Below are 14,986 nucleotides of genomic sequence, written 5' to 3'. Positions count from 1 at the left end.
GCACTGATGATCTTGGAAATGTCACTCGACAGGTGCCACGTCCCACCCAACCTCGTAGAATCCTATTAGACATGCAATAATGTAGATGCTAGTGCTTTACTTTTATGCAAATGAATTGAGATAGGTTGCATGGTAGAAATGCTTGTGAGCCATTGCCTTGTTGCAACCTACAACCCTTGCACACCCGCTGTTAGGCTAGATGCTTGCATACTACTTGCTACTGCTTCTACTACGCATTATATCTGTGATGTGATGCAATGTGGGAGATTGAATGTGAGTGGATAAGGCACGTGGTGCCAATAATTGGATAATGAGATGGTAATGGATTTGGGGAGATCTTGGCGTGTGTCTTGGGTGTGTGGTGAGGGTTGAGTCGACCGAGCAGGATTTACGATGAGTCTTGGGACAAGTCTTGCCGGGGGACGCTACCTGGGCGTTCTCCATGAGAGATACCTGTGGTGGGTACATGTGATAGGGAGAGGTCCCGGAGTGGAGTGTCTTCGTGGGACGAAGCGTCGGGATGGGAGGTGCTGTTTAGCACGGGGTAGCCGGATGTCCCGACGAGCGGGGCATCGGTTGGCCCCTCGTGAAGATGTCCTGTTTGGTCACCCTAAGGACTGAGATGTTCTGTGGACCGGGTCTTAGGAAGCCTTACACGCCACTCGCCTTATTATGGTGCGGGACGGATGTACGACCAGCTAGTGCGGTGCCACTACTACTAGGTTGTTAGCGGATAGTGTAGGGAGGTACGGGCATGAGGACCCACACCCTCCTAAGACAGCATAGTGACCTTTGGGGCCCGGTACTACGCCTCACAGTCTCAGCATGCTGGTGGTGCTCCGGTATGGCCCCAGTTCTGAGTGGTAGGGTGGCATCGTATTTAGTTGGGAGGCAGCTCGAAATCAGCCGAGACGGGGGCCACCGTTGATGATGGTGATCTTGTGGTTAGTGTAAACCTCTGCAGAGTTTGGTTGATCGATCGATACATATGCCTACTCGTCGGCTATGGACCTTTCCTAAGTACAGCTTCACTTGACTAGAGAGAGGAGTCCTTTCTACCTTCCCCTGGGTTTGTGTTGGATCCGGCGTTGGCTGTTGAGGCAAGGCACGAGCGGGAGTCGTACTTGCCGCCTAGAGAGTGAGAGTGTGGTGAGATGTGTGTGATGGGATGGATGGATAGATGGATGTGTGGATGAGATGGAATAAAAACTTGATGAATTATTGTTATAAAATATTGATGAACTTGCATAGGAAATACTACAGCCATATACAGGCCTCTTGATCTACCCTTTGCATTCCACTTACCACAAAGCTTACGCAAAAGCATAGGGCCAGTACAAATCGTACTGAAAGTTGTTTAGCAGGTTTTGAACGTGGTCTATGACGATAACTACGGAGAATAGAAGGATTAGGTGGTCTCGTTCCTGCGCTCAAGTTTGGTTCGGAGATGAAGGCTACGCCCGCTGATAAACTACGCTGACTCTGATGATTGCCCGTGAAGAAGGAGCCTTCACCGCTGATGCGCTACATCGACTCTGATAAAGACCCGCGTGAGTTTTCGCTAGAATAATGCTGTAAATAGGTTGTTGACCAAGAGTTGTAAAGTGATTGTGTTGTAATCTTAGTTTCCACGATGTATGACTATGATAACAGCTGATATATGATAATGTGATGGCTCAATTTTTGAATTATCACATTATAATTCGAATATGTGGATTTTCCCCTTCGTGGAAAAATCTAGGTCGTTTCAGCGCCCAATCCCGCCTCGCAAGCTCGGCGGGAGGGAGAGAGAAACCCAAATCCCTCTCAACCCTAGGAACTCCACCTCCTTTACAAAAGTGCTAACACCAACAAGTGTCCACCACCAAAGTGCATGTGTGTTAGCTTTTCACAAACATTTTCGCCAAAGGAGTTAAGTCAACATTTTACTAGATCCTAATGCATATGCTCAAGATGTAGACCTAGTAGCACTTGATTCGAGAGATGACCGTGATTTCCCCTCTTGATAGTCGGCTATCTATCCTAAACCCGGTCAATCACTTCTCTACTCATCTTAGACCGGCAAAAGTAAAACTCTATGTTTATACCTTTGCCTTGATAACTTTGCTCCTCGTCTATCACCATGATCTTCACTTCATGCTTTATCCCTTTGTGATCATGTGGCCACCTTTCCATTCCACCATGCACCTTCATCACATGTGTTGCTATGCCTAACTCAAATCACTTAAACACAAGGCATTAGCAACTTGGTGTCATTAATTACCAAAACCAAACTTGGGCTTTCAACGTGTAGCTTCCTTACCAACCCAACTACACACTACATCTAACATAGTCCTGGGTGCTCTCCTTTTAAATTAACTAAGGAGGGACCTTTAGTCCCAGGTGGAAGATCTTTAATTCGGATTTATAACACCAACCGAGACTAAAAGGACACCATTTAGTCCCGGTTAGTGTTATCAACCAAAAATAAAGGTTAGAGGACCTTTGGTCTGGGTTAATAACACAAACTGGGACTAAAGGATGACTTTTAGTTCCAATTGATGAGGTCCCTACTATAAAAATATGTTATACTATCCTTTGGACAGAGGATTCTAGTCCCGGTTGGTAGTTTCAACCGAGACTAAATCCCTTATTAGTCTTGGGTCAAAATCCAGGTGAGACTAAAAGCCAAGATCAAAAGTCTTTTCTCTACTAGTGTATTTTTCATAGTGCAATAGGAAAGAGTTTTCATGTGGTTCTATCTTTCCTATTTCGCAAGCAGTGAGCTTACAAACTCATAGAGGCGCACCTCGCTTTCCTAGCTTGTGTGGAAACTAGATCCTTGGTATTAACAGGTAGCAAAAGAGAGAGAGAGAAATTAAGGTCCCATGCTGAAATATGGAAGGGAGCAGTTCCAAACGCCCCTAGTTGATACCTTAATTAATGTCGTAGAAAGCATCCTATATTCAACACATTGGACTGTTCTAACAAAATTAACCCACTCAGCGGTTTTCCATGCCACTATCACTGCTCTCCCGTCTTGCCCTGACACACGATGGCCCATGGCCGTAGCACTGCCGGGTAGTCACAGCCCGAGCAGCGCGGCGGTCTCCCGTCAGATCGGCATAGCCAGGTACAACCGCCATATTTACGCCCCTAAAAACTAAAAATTTTTCAAAATTTTCTGTCACATCGAATCTTTTGATACACGCATAAAATATTAAATATAGATAAAAATAAAAATTAATTACACACTTTGTTTGTAAATCGTGAGACAAATCTTTTAAGTCTAGTTACTTAATGATTGGACAATATTTATCAAATAAAAACGAAAGTGCTACAGTGTATAAAAAAAATCTCGTGTAGGAACTAAGGCCTTGTTTAGTTCCCAAAAAATTTTTCAAAATTTTTCAGATTTTCCGTCACATCGAATCTTTAGACACATGCATGGAGTATTAAATATAGACGAAAATAAAAACTAATTGCACAGTTTGGTCGAAATTGACGAGATGAATCTTTTAAGCCTAGTTAGTCCATGATTGGACAATATTTGTCAAATACAAACGAAAGTGATACAGTGTCGATTTCCCAAAAAATTTTAGAACTAAACAAGTACCAAATTTTTTTTAAAATAAACACAATATTAATTTCGTTTGTGTTTGATAAAATTATCTAATCATAAACTAACTAGGTTCAAAAATTCTGCACAATTAGTTAATTTTTATTTATATTTAGTACTCTATGTATGTACAATGTTGTTAACAAGATTTTTTTTGTTAACAAAATTCGATATGATATGAAATAAAAAATTTACAAATTTTTTTGAAGAGGCCCAAATGAGAGCGCCGGTCAACAAGCATTCGGAGGACGCCGAGTTTAACGTTGACATGACATGCACAATACAACCCGCTCATCTGTTTAGGCCCGGTTTGGTTGCACCGTTAAAGTTAATTGTTCGTCACATCGAATGTTTGGACACATGCATAAAGTACTAAATATAAACTATTTATGGAACTAAAAACACAACTATAGAGTAATCTGCGAGACAAAAGTTTTGAGCCTAATTAGTCCATGGTTGGACACTATTTGTCAAATAAAACGAAAATGCTACAATACCTATTAAACTTTAACAATTCCATCCAAACACCCCCTTTAGTTGTGAAAACTTTTTAGATTTCGCTAAGGTAGCACTTTCGTTTATATTTGGTAAATATTGTTTAATTATGTACTAAGAATATCGATTTTAGTGTAGAGACAGCAAAAAAGAGAACGTATAATGGGAATCCATTTTATTATCTACAAGCTATTTAATGTTTTACATGTATAACTAAGATTAATGATGAATACAATTTCATACATCATTGTGTTGCTAGTTGACATAAAACAAAATCAAAATTAAATAAGATGATGAATATTGAAAACTTTTATTTTTTGAATTGAAACAGAACTGCTGCAATCATACGACTTCTCTTCAAAACTAAAACAATTATAATTCAGTCTTCACACACTTTGATTTTTTTTTGGAGGGGTAGAAGAGCACCTACTGAAGAATTTTATTCAAAAAAATAAAATTCAAAAATAAACAGGGGAGTACAGCAAGAAAGAATGTTTAAGAAACAAAGAACGAAACATAGCAACCACACTGTTCTCAATACTAGTAGTATCTCCTTGGTGACCAGTCTGACCTTACATGATACCGCAGGACATGTCACTGCAAGCCGAAAACAATAAAAAAAATAGAAGCAGCCCATCCAATTTCAGATCAGCCTTTTCAAACAAATTGTAGCCAAAACATAGCTGATTTTCAATCATCTGGTCGCAATCCAAACTTACTAATTCCATAGAACAACCTCTGTGCAACTCGCAGTGGCCGGGATGGAGACAGGAGAGCTCGCAGCTCCCACAGCGGCTGGGACGGAGACTGCAGCAACTCGCGACGGCCGAAACAGAGACTTGCGCTCGCGTAGCTCGTGGTGACCTGGGCGGACCGTCGCCATCGGGACGTGGCCACGACAGCAGGTATGTGTGTTGCCGCCGTGGAGCCATTACCACGACCCAAGGGGTGGGTGGTGGACGCCTTGCTGCTGCTGCCGCGTTCGACTACTGAGGATGCCATTGCTGACGATGCGCTGGTCTTCTGCACCTGCTGCCAGTACCTTGGCTTCACGGTCGCCTCCCCGGCCGCTGCTACCTTAGGTTTCATGGTCACCGCCGTCGCCGCCTCACTCGACATCAGGGGACTGCTCGATATTTTGGATCCGTGCAAGGTGAAGAAGAATGATGGATTCTCGCACCAGATTGATTCTTCCCGCACACCGCACCGGATACAAGTCTCGACGATGAATCAGTACAACGCGGGCGTCCTCGTCCCTTTAGGCCTCGAAGCACGAGACCGTCGTCTCTTGGCTCGCGAGGGGCTTTCTTGCAAAAAAGACCATCACGCAGATGGGTACAAAGATGCATTGTACGTGCCCTAAAGCTATGATGGTTACCCCACGACAAAATACTGTCCACCTAACTAGCAAGCCTCTGACCAAAAAGTCGCTTTTATTTTCCACTGCATAATCCTGTAGAAAATACATTTTCCCTTTACTTTTCGTATATTTTTTAAAGTGCTAGAATAAGACAATGTTCAACACAATTACAACAAATTCAAAATGCTACCCATCTCCGAGCTCCATTTTGAAAGCTCACAGTTCATAAATTTTGTAGTAGTCCAAAGAAACACTAACATATTTAATGAAAAATCACATACACATGTCCACACCCCCAACTCTTACATCGTTGCCCCCCTTGACCATTTAAACCAATACTTACAGCACTACCCCACAGTGGGCATAGGCCAGCAGAATCGAAGCTAAACGTTTAGATCGTTAATGTTCTATCATACTACTATAACACTCTAAAATTTCTATTTTGGCTTCTTCTTAGGAAACACTAAATAAAATAAAGGTTTAAAATTTTTTCTAAAATATTCCAAGATTTATTTAATTGTTGTTAATTTAAAATGAGAAAAAAGTGGATTTTCTCACAACTAGTAAAAAAAATAATAAAGAGATAAAAAGTTTGCCTCACCTTGGTTCCCTCACTCATGCAATCTCGTCTCCTCATGCAATCCCGCGCCGGCAGGTGGGGCCTTCTTCGAAACCCACCATAAACCTGCGATTAAAACCTGGTGGGGGAATATCTCGGCATATTTCTATGTTCACACTACGAGTCCCTCACGCGCTCCTTGCCAGGGGCTCCAGTTCATTAAATGCTTGAATGCTTCGTTCGGCCGCGGAACCTTCAGCGTAGAGGTGACGAAGGTTCCTCGGCTTGGTCATGCCGAAGGTTCGTCGGCGCGGGTGCACCGAAGGCTCGTCGGCCCTGCTGCGTCCTCCGTCTTGCCTTCGACCATCCTTCATCGTGGGGAGATCCGAAGATTCGTTCCTTCTCTCCTTGTGACCTCCGCCGTTGACTTAGTCCCTGCATTCACCCGGTATCACAAGAGATGCATTAACATTAGTCTTGATCCTCCGCACTGCTGTGTTCGAAGGTTCCCGGGCGAAGGTTCTGGCCGGAGGAGATCCTCCAGAGCAACCAGGCGGGGGAAGGCAGCATTCAGCCCCCAACAGTTCCCCCCTTTTTGGGCTAATGGCACTCCTGCGGGTCATATGCTCAAAACGTGCCACGCTGCGGAGGCTGTGAGCATGGCTAGTGCCTTCCCCCCTGGTGCGCACGATGTGTTCCTTGGCTGTTAAAAAAGTTTTATTTGCCTTGTGTTTAGTCAAAAATTCTTGAGTTTGCTCAAGTTTTGATATCCTCCGTTTTTTGTTTGACCTTCGCAAATTTTGTTTTGGTATTACGGCAACTAGCCGTTTTGCGATTTTCCTTCGCTCCATGCGCGACGCATTTTGCGCATATAGCCGCTGGTGGGATTTTCCTCCGCTGATTGAGTGTCAAAAGACGCGCAAAGAGCCGTTAGAAGATGGAGAAATTCGCGCAAGTAGCCGTTGGGATTTTCTTTTCCTTCGCTGATAGCCGTTGTGTCCTGGGAATCGCAACCGCCGCGGAGTCGCAGCCCCCCCCTATAAAAGGGGGTGTGGGGGTAACGTGTTTTGTCACCCTTGCCTACTAGCACCTGCCTTAAGTCCTTCGCAGCCTTTGCTTTAGTTGTCTGAGTTGTTGAGTGGGTTTTGACTAGCTTGCGTTGGCTTAGATCTCTATGTGTTTGCGGAGGTTGCTGCAGTGGCTTTCCTTCCTTCATCCCGTCCTTCCCGGGCTACTTTTTTTGGTCTTTTGCGAGATTGGTTGAGTGTTAGATCTGGTGGTTGGTTGCAGAGGTTTGAGGATTGGATGCTTGAGATTGCAGTTGCTCAAGACCTGGAGGAGACTTTGTCTGACGTCGAAGCTTCTATTGGTGATCTGATCAGCGCGAAGGAATTCGATTCCATGGCCGCTATCACGTTTGAGTTTGGGGAGTCGCTCATAACAGTGCAGGATATTGATGATATGGTTTTGGTTGGTTTTTTCAAGGAGGGACGAGCGATAGTTCCTCCCACGGGCCAGACAGTTCCTGCACTCGCACCGGAGCATGCTGTTGTTTTCAAGGATTTTTTCACCTGCAGTCTGCGCATGCCAGCTTATGGATTCCTCCGTCAAGTGATGGAGGCTTTCAATGTTGAGTTGCAACATTTTAGTCCGAACGGGATACTTACACTCAGTAAGTTTTCCTGGGCCTACGAATTCTATGGGGGTTGCCCAATATTGATACTTTCTGCGCCTACTTTGAGCTTCAACGTCAGCCGAAGAAGGTCAAGAATGCCGAAGGAGAGGAGTTTTTGGCGCAGTTCGGAAGTTGTGCGTTCATGCCTCGCCGGTCGATGCCTGGTGATCGCTGTGAGATCTCATACTACCAGAAGAATAAATGGGAGAAGGATTGGATGAAGATGTGGTTTTATGTGAAGTCTTCAGCTGCTTTGCGCATGCTTGATGATGGGTCTGTGGAGCAGATTTTTCCTTACGCTTCAAAGATGAAGGAAATGAAGCCTATATACAAGGTGGAACCTTTGATTGAGATGTCCGAAGAACGCAAAGCTTGTGACAAAGCCTTCGTGTTGGCCTGTCACTATTTCAGGGGTTGTGACCTTGTTGAAGAGATGGTTGCCTCCAACTTTTGGCCGCTTGGTCGGAAGAACGAGGAGTTTACCATTGAAATGGTGCAGGATCCCGTTTTTGGTCCTCCGGAGGGAATTCCTTTCCCTCGTTTTGGTCGGGCTCTGCCGGAGGGCGAGACTAAGGAGTCATTCCTCGAACGAGTCGAGGCCTATGCTCGCAGGATTATGGGCAAAATCTCTAAGCGCGAGTTTGTTCAGCGGCAGAGTGTGCTGGGCACTATACCGTGGTTCAACCGCGTCTTTGAAGAGCTTGGAATTAAGCATGAAGAATACGTCATTCCTTCGGATGTCATTCTTAGTTTGGAGAAGAAGAAGGACGCTGGCAAGAATTTGACGGCTGCTGCGGAGTCGAAGAAAAGGAGGGGAGGTGGGGCTTCGAAGGCGCTGGCAGAGAAACAGAGGGCGGGCATTGCGGCGGAGGCTCCGATCGAGTCTTCCTCCGATTGCTCCTCCACCGCCGAGTCTAACTTGGTTAGATCTCCTGCGGAGGAGGTGCAGGCGGCGCCTGTGACTGCTATTCTCGGCGGTCGTAAAGTTGGAGCTTCCCGAGGAGTTTCGTCTACCCAGGAACCTTCACGGCGTCTGCCCATGCCTTTGCTTCTTGGGGAGGATTCCTCCGACGCTGAGGCCCCTGCCACCGATCCTCCACGAGAGGCGCCTGCCGGAGGAGCTTCGCCACCAAAGGAGGTGTAGGATGACTCTAGCGAGGAAGCTGAGTCCGCTCCTGCTCGCGGGATAAAGAATGCGGCTAAACCCTCGCAACCAGCCGGCGGAGGCATGAACAGTCTCTACATAGGTTAGTTTTTGAATCTGTTTGTTTCATGTTTTAGTACGTTTGATGTTTCTAAGTGTTTGTTTTTCCTGTCTGTTTTCAGAGGACACTATTGCTAAGATTGCTAGTGCGGATGAGCTGGCTGCAGGTGCAATCATTGCACAGGATGGCCTTGCTATTCCTCCGCTGAGGTTTCCTGTGCCGTCTAGGTTGGGCAGCAGACCTTCACCCGCTAATGTTATTGGGCCTGGTAAGTTCTAAAGATTTTTTGTCTTTGCTTCTTGAGTGCTTTGATTGCCTCTGGATAGTTTTGATCGTGTTTTGATCTTATGTAGGTGCTTCTGATTCTTTTCTCACAGGTTGGGCTAGCGTACTGCATGAAGTCCATTCCTTGGTCGGAGGTCTGTTTTTTAGGCCTCCTTTTGTTGTTATTTGACTTACTCTTTTCTCTTACAATTGTTTGTTTTGCAGATCGTTTTCGGTGGGAGCTTCGCCATATGGATTTTGATACGCTGCTTCGCGTGCGATTCGAGCATCATAGCCTTATAAGTTTTGTTTCTATTTCATTTTCCTTTGGTGTTTTTCATTTGGAGGTTCTGATTTTATGTTAAACGGACCAGGGTCATCATATGGCTACTGCCTTGGAGGAGCGATGCTCCCGAGAGGTGATAAGCCGCAATGAAGCCATCGAGGCTTTCAAGAGTGTCGACGAAAGCTAGTCGGCAGTCTACCTTGAGGTATACCCACGGTACTAGTTTATCGGTAGACGATGCGCAAGCTACGAACTTGATGGTGACGCAAGACACAGAAAAGGTTTTTATCCAGGTTCGGCCACCGTGTGGGCGTAATACCTACGTCCTGCGTCTGATTGTATTGGATTGTGTTGAGATAATAATGTGTTTATGACCTATTCTCTAGGGGACCCCTGCCCCTCCTTATATATCCTGAAGGGACAGAGTTACAAGCAAAGTATCCTATTTGGTACAATATCTTGTAGCCTTGTGGTTCACGCCGACCAGTCGTGCGCCGCACATCTTCATCCTATGGGCCGAGCCACCTCTGATGGTGCGGCCCATATAGGCCCATGAGGGTATAGGGGTTTATACCCCCACAGCTAATCCCCGAGCACCATGTATTGTGATGTAACACGCCGTCTTGAGCTTCTTCGACTAGTGAGGCTTGACGTCTTCAATAAGCAGGAAAGTCGCTCAAACAGTTGCAATGGTATTTTGACCAACTCAAAAGACAGTTGATCAACATTGACATCGAAGAAGCAGGTTGTTCGAAGAATGTATGGTGCTCTTAATTAAAAAATATTTTTTCTCTAGTGAAGTGTGCCCACTTTACTTTTCTGAAAAGTATAGTCCTCAAAAAAGCAAGCATATTCACCGCAAGGTGAAGTGTGCCCACTTACTCCCCGAGCCTGGTAGTAGGTGACGTAGGCACGTGGTGCCAGGGTCTAAAAAGAAAATCATCTTAAAATTTATGATACTAACATGCATCGCTAGATGCATCGTACCGATGTACTCCCCGAGCTTGCTGGAAGGCGAAGTATGAGCCTTGTAGCAAGGTCTAAAATGTAAAATTGCCCCTAAGTTGTATATGAGTCCAATTCATATGTAACTAAGAAGAGTAGTCCCTAAGCTGTGGTTGGAGAGTAATCGAAGTAAACTTCGAGCACAGTTAAGGGTGTGATTGACGAGTCCCCGAGCACGGTTGAGAATGTAGACGTGCTCGGTGGTCGGTACAGTCCCCGAGCACGGCGTAGGGACCAGTGGACAAGTCCCCGAGCGTGGTTGGGAATGTAAACGTGCTCAGTGGTCGGCACAGTCTTCGAGCATAGCATAGAGAGTAGTCGACAAGTCCCCGAGCGTGGTTGGGAATGTAAACGTGCTCGGTGGTCGGAGAAGTCCCCGAGCACAGCGTAGGGAATAGTCGACGAGTCCCCGAGCGTAGCTTGTCGACTAGGCCAAACTCGTGAAAAATAAATATAGAGAATAGGTAGTACATGATGTATAAATAAACTCTAGATAAAACATCAGCACTGAGATAAGTTTTAGATTTTTTGTTATAAAATTAGCATGAGTAGTTAATTCATCTTAGAGCTTGTACCAGCTCTGGTCTAGCCAACAATCAGCATGAGGTGCGGAACCTAGGCACGCGTAGGATTGTCAGCCACGCCAGAGAGCTACTGCCGACCACCTGGAACGCAGAGGGCGGATCTCGTGCATGTGTAGGGAGGAGTCGGAGACAGTACCGGCTCTAGAAAGCTCGTGTAGGAGAAAAAACTAGTCGGCTAACCAAAAAGTTGTTTTGAAGAATAAAAAATATTATGCCAAAAATAAATAAAATATTAGAAGTGTACTTATCTTTTGACAAAAGTCTGGTCGGGAGAGCTGCTTGACTTATTGTCGTGATGGTGGTCGCGATTGTCGTAGCGCCGTTCTTCGCGGCGATTATTATTGCGACTCGTGGTCAGAGCAAGTAGGCCAAACAACTTGGTCGATAGCCTGAGTAGGTCGGTGTCGTCGATCTGCCTCCCTTTGAAGCAGAGAAGCGGTGACGCGTTGTCGGCGTGGTCGGAAACGTTGTTGGTGTGGTCGAAACCGTAGCCAGCGTGGTTGGAGCCGCAGCTGACGTCGGTGAAGAAGTGATCAACAGAGATCGGATCTACGCCTCTTCTGCACTGTTGAAGCCGACGATGAACGTGAAGCCGCCCGCCATGGCCGTGAAGTTTGGGATGATGGCCATCTTGTTCGTCTAGGAGAGCTGTACGCACACCCCCTACCTGGCGCGCCACTGTCGATGAAAGCTAGTCGGCAGTCTACCTTGAGGTATACCCACGGTAGTAGTTTATCGGTAGACGGTGCGCAAGCTACGAACATGAGGGTGACGCAAGACACAGACAAGGTTTTTATCCAGGTTCGGCCGCCGTGTGGGCGTAATACCTACGTCTTGCGTCTGATTGTATTGGATTGTGGACACCTGCCCCTCCTTATATATCCTAAAGGGACAGAGTTATAAGCAAAGTATCCTATTTGGTACAATAGCTTGTAGCCTTGCGGTGCACGCCGACAAGTCGTGCGCCGCACGTCTTGATCCTGTGGGCCGAGCCACCTCTGATGGTGCGGCCCACATAGGCCCATGAGTGTATAGGGGTTTATACCCCCACAAAGAGGGAGAATGAGACCTTGGAGGCTGAGAAGGCCCACCTGTCGGAGGAGCTTAAAGATTTTTCTTCGACCCGACAGGAGGCTGAGGCTTTGAGGAAGGAGAGGGATGGTCTTAAAGTTGGAGCTGACAGCCTCAAGAAGGAGAAGGAAGAGATCGAAGCTGAGGCAACCAACCTTCACAAGAATGTCTCCGAGGTGGAGAGGGCCAGGGACTTGGCCGTGCAGCGGGCCGAGAAAGCCGATGATATCACCGAACGCCTTCGCAAGGAGCTTGATGCCGAGCATGTGTCTGTAGCTGCGATGCAGACTCGCTTGCAAGAGGCGGAGGCTGTGGCCGTTATTGGCCTTTACTCCGGCTCGCTGGCCCAGTTTGGTGGTAGCACCTCTGCCCCTCCTTCCGGCGGTGATGTTGGAGTTAGCCTTGCATGGCTGAAGTCCCATATCAGCATGCTCCCTCACTTTGTTGGTGGGGCTATTGATTTTAGGGCTTTGGCGGTGGTTAACTCCTTCGCTCGGCTTCTTCATCGCGGAGGGTGCTCTCATGCTGAGGCGGTGGCAAAGGAAGAATTTTCTTCGGCTGCTGATGTTGGCGAAGCTACCTCCAGCCTGCTCAAGTCTGTCCGGAACTTTATTAGTTCGTTCTGGATTAGGTTTGGGTGGGTTGAGGCGAAGAATATGGCGGAGGCTCGTCGTGCTGAGGTACGGCTTTTTTTTGTTGTTCTTTGGACACTGTATGGTTTCTGCTTTTGTGTTTCATGACTTTGTTTTTACAGGAGATTGCCAAGAAGAGGGCGAAGGTTGACAAGGCCGGTCCTTCACGTCCTTCTGGTGGTGCGCCTCCTTCGATTCAGGCTAACATGGAGGATCCTGCAGCTGGTGCCAAAGTTCCTGAGGGAGTCGGTGCTTTCGTTCCTCCTCCGCCCTAGGTGTGAGGGTTTTTTGGTTTTAGGAATTTTTTAGTTTTTGTGTCTGCTTCTGAGTGACGCTTTTTGTGAAAAGGACGAGAGTTGAGTTAGCTGTAAAAACTTGTTGGCTATGTAATATATTAACTTGATCTTGAATGATTGTTTTTGTTTTACACTTTATCCTACGTAGGTCTCTAGTGAAGTATCTGCGCAGGATTCTTCTGAGGCCCCGCTTTCCATTTTTTTTAGAATTTATGTTCTAGGTGACTTGTGGGAGTATTGGTGAGCTTCCTTTTCTAACATGAGTATAGTTGACATGTTTGATTTTGTTGAGTTTGATATTGACGATGAACGATCTGAATTCCTTCGTTCCCTTGCCTACCGAGGGTCTTGGCCTCCGACTTATGTGGTTGTTCCAGTCCTCTTTGTGTATTTTTTGGCTTTTGGTTATCTGCCTTTCTTGTTTTGACTGATGCTAGTTTGTTTATGCAGCCTTCGTACCCGATCCTTCATATTTTTGGTGAAGATGATGGGGTTTCTTGGATGCCGGATGATCCGGATCTTATGGCTGAGCTTTATCTTCCTAAGCGTGTGGAGGTTTGAAAGCTTAAGTCTTGTTTTATTTGGGACCTTCACTTGTTTGTCTTTGTGCTAACTTTTTTGATACAGGTTGTCAGGTCTCACCCCAGGCATGATGTCCTTCCTTCGAATTTTGTCGAAGGAAGCTATGTTACTCCTATGACGTTCAAGCGTGGCGACTTGTACGCAAGGGGTTGGTTGCTGGACTAGTGGCATCACATGTGTCCTTCGCACACTGCGGACGACTTAGTTGATTTTCTTGCTCATGACTATTGTAGTGAGTTTAGGACTTTCAGTGATTCTATTGTAAAATCTGTATGTGAGTCTTAGATCCTTCGTTAGTTTGGGTGACGAAGGATCTTAGGTTAGATGGTTTTGTTTTCCCTTTTGATGTAAATAAGTCTTGTACATATTGCTAATATGAATAAAGATTACTTTTTCATTGTGACCCTTTTTATTACAACCTTCGCATTCTTTTGGATTACAATTAGTTAAGTCGACTAAACATAGTACAACATCGTAGTGGTGTTGACCATAAGGAACTTTGTGTTGCTGTTGTTGTTGGATACTTGGTTTATGATGCTGCAAAGGCGTTGGTAGATCTTGGTTATGCGGAGGATTGCTGCTACTTGACCTTAGCGCCATTCCTTAACTTGCTTCCAAGGTGTCTTTGCTGGATTGAGCTCATCTTTGCCATTGTTCGGCTCCCGTGAAGCATGGGCATAGGTATCCTTCGTCTTTGTTTGTCGGAGGTTACGGGGGGATGTTACGAGACTTCATGCGATACCCTTCAGTAACCTCCGATACTAATTTGCAGTGCTTTTACTGTGGCTGTACACGACCCTGTGGTCGCTGTTCATCACAATGTCGTGGCTCTGATCTTACGAAGCTTTGTGCGGTACCATGTTTTTGGGTGGCTATGAGGCTTACTCCTGGTTCCATGCTGGCCTAACTTTTTTCTTTGTGTGATTTGGGCTCGCACTGGTTGTTTGGTTCTTAGTGAACTGATCATGACTGAGAGTTGGGGGGTCGTGGTGTGCCTGGTTTTATAGGCTTGCTTGCATTGATTAGTTGTACGTTGTTAGGTTAGAGTTTATTGTTGATTTATGATTGGTTGTTGGTGTCATTGGGGTTGTTGAAGTTTTTTATATTTTTTTTACAAGTATCACTTAGGTTTACCTTCGGCCTCTGTGAGTGAGGGTTGTGCGTATCTGGATGCTTTCAGCACCTTGAGTCACCTTCGTATCTTATTGGCGGAGGTTTTATGAAGGTGATATGATACCTTCGGTGATGTGATACCTTCGGCGATATGATTCCTTAAGTGAGTGTTGATGCGTCATTTTCTTTTGTTGTCTATAATACCTTTGGCGCTTCCTAGCGGAGGTTTTATGGTGCCTGATGCCTGATTGTCTTTCAGGT

Source organism: Sorghum bicolor, chromosome 5 (assembly GCF_000003195.3).
Source record: "Sorghum bicolor cultivar BTx623 chromosome 5, Sorghum_bicolor_NCBIv3, whole genome shotgun sequence".
Taxonomy (NCBI): Eukaryota; Viridiplantae; Streptophyta; class Magnoliopsida; order Poales; family Poaceae; genus Sorghum; species Sorghum bicolor.
Note: the sequence above shows the minus strand (reverse complement) of the source record.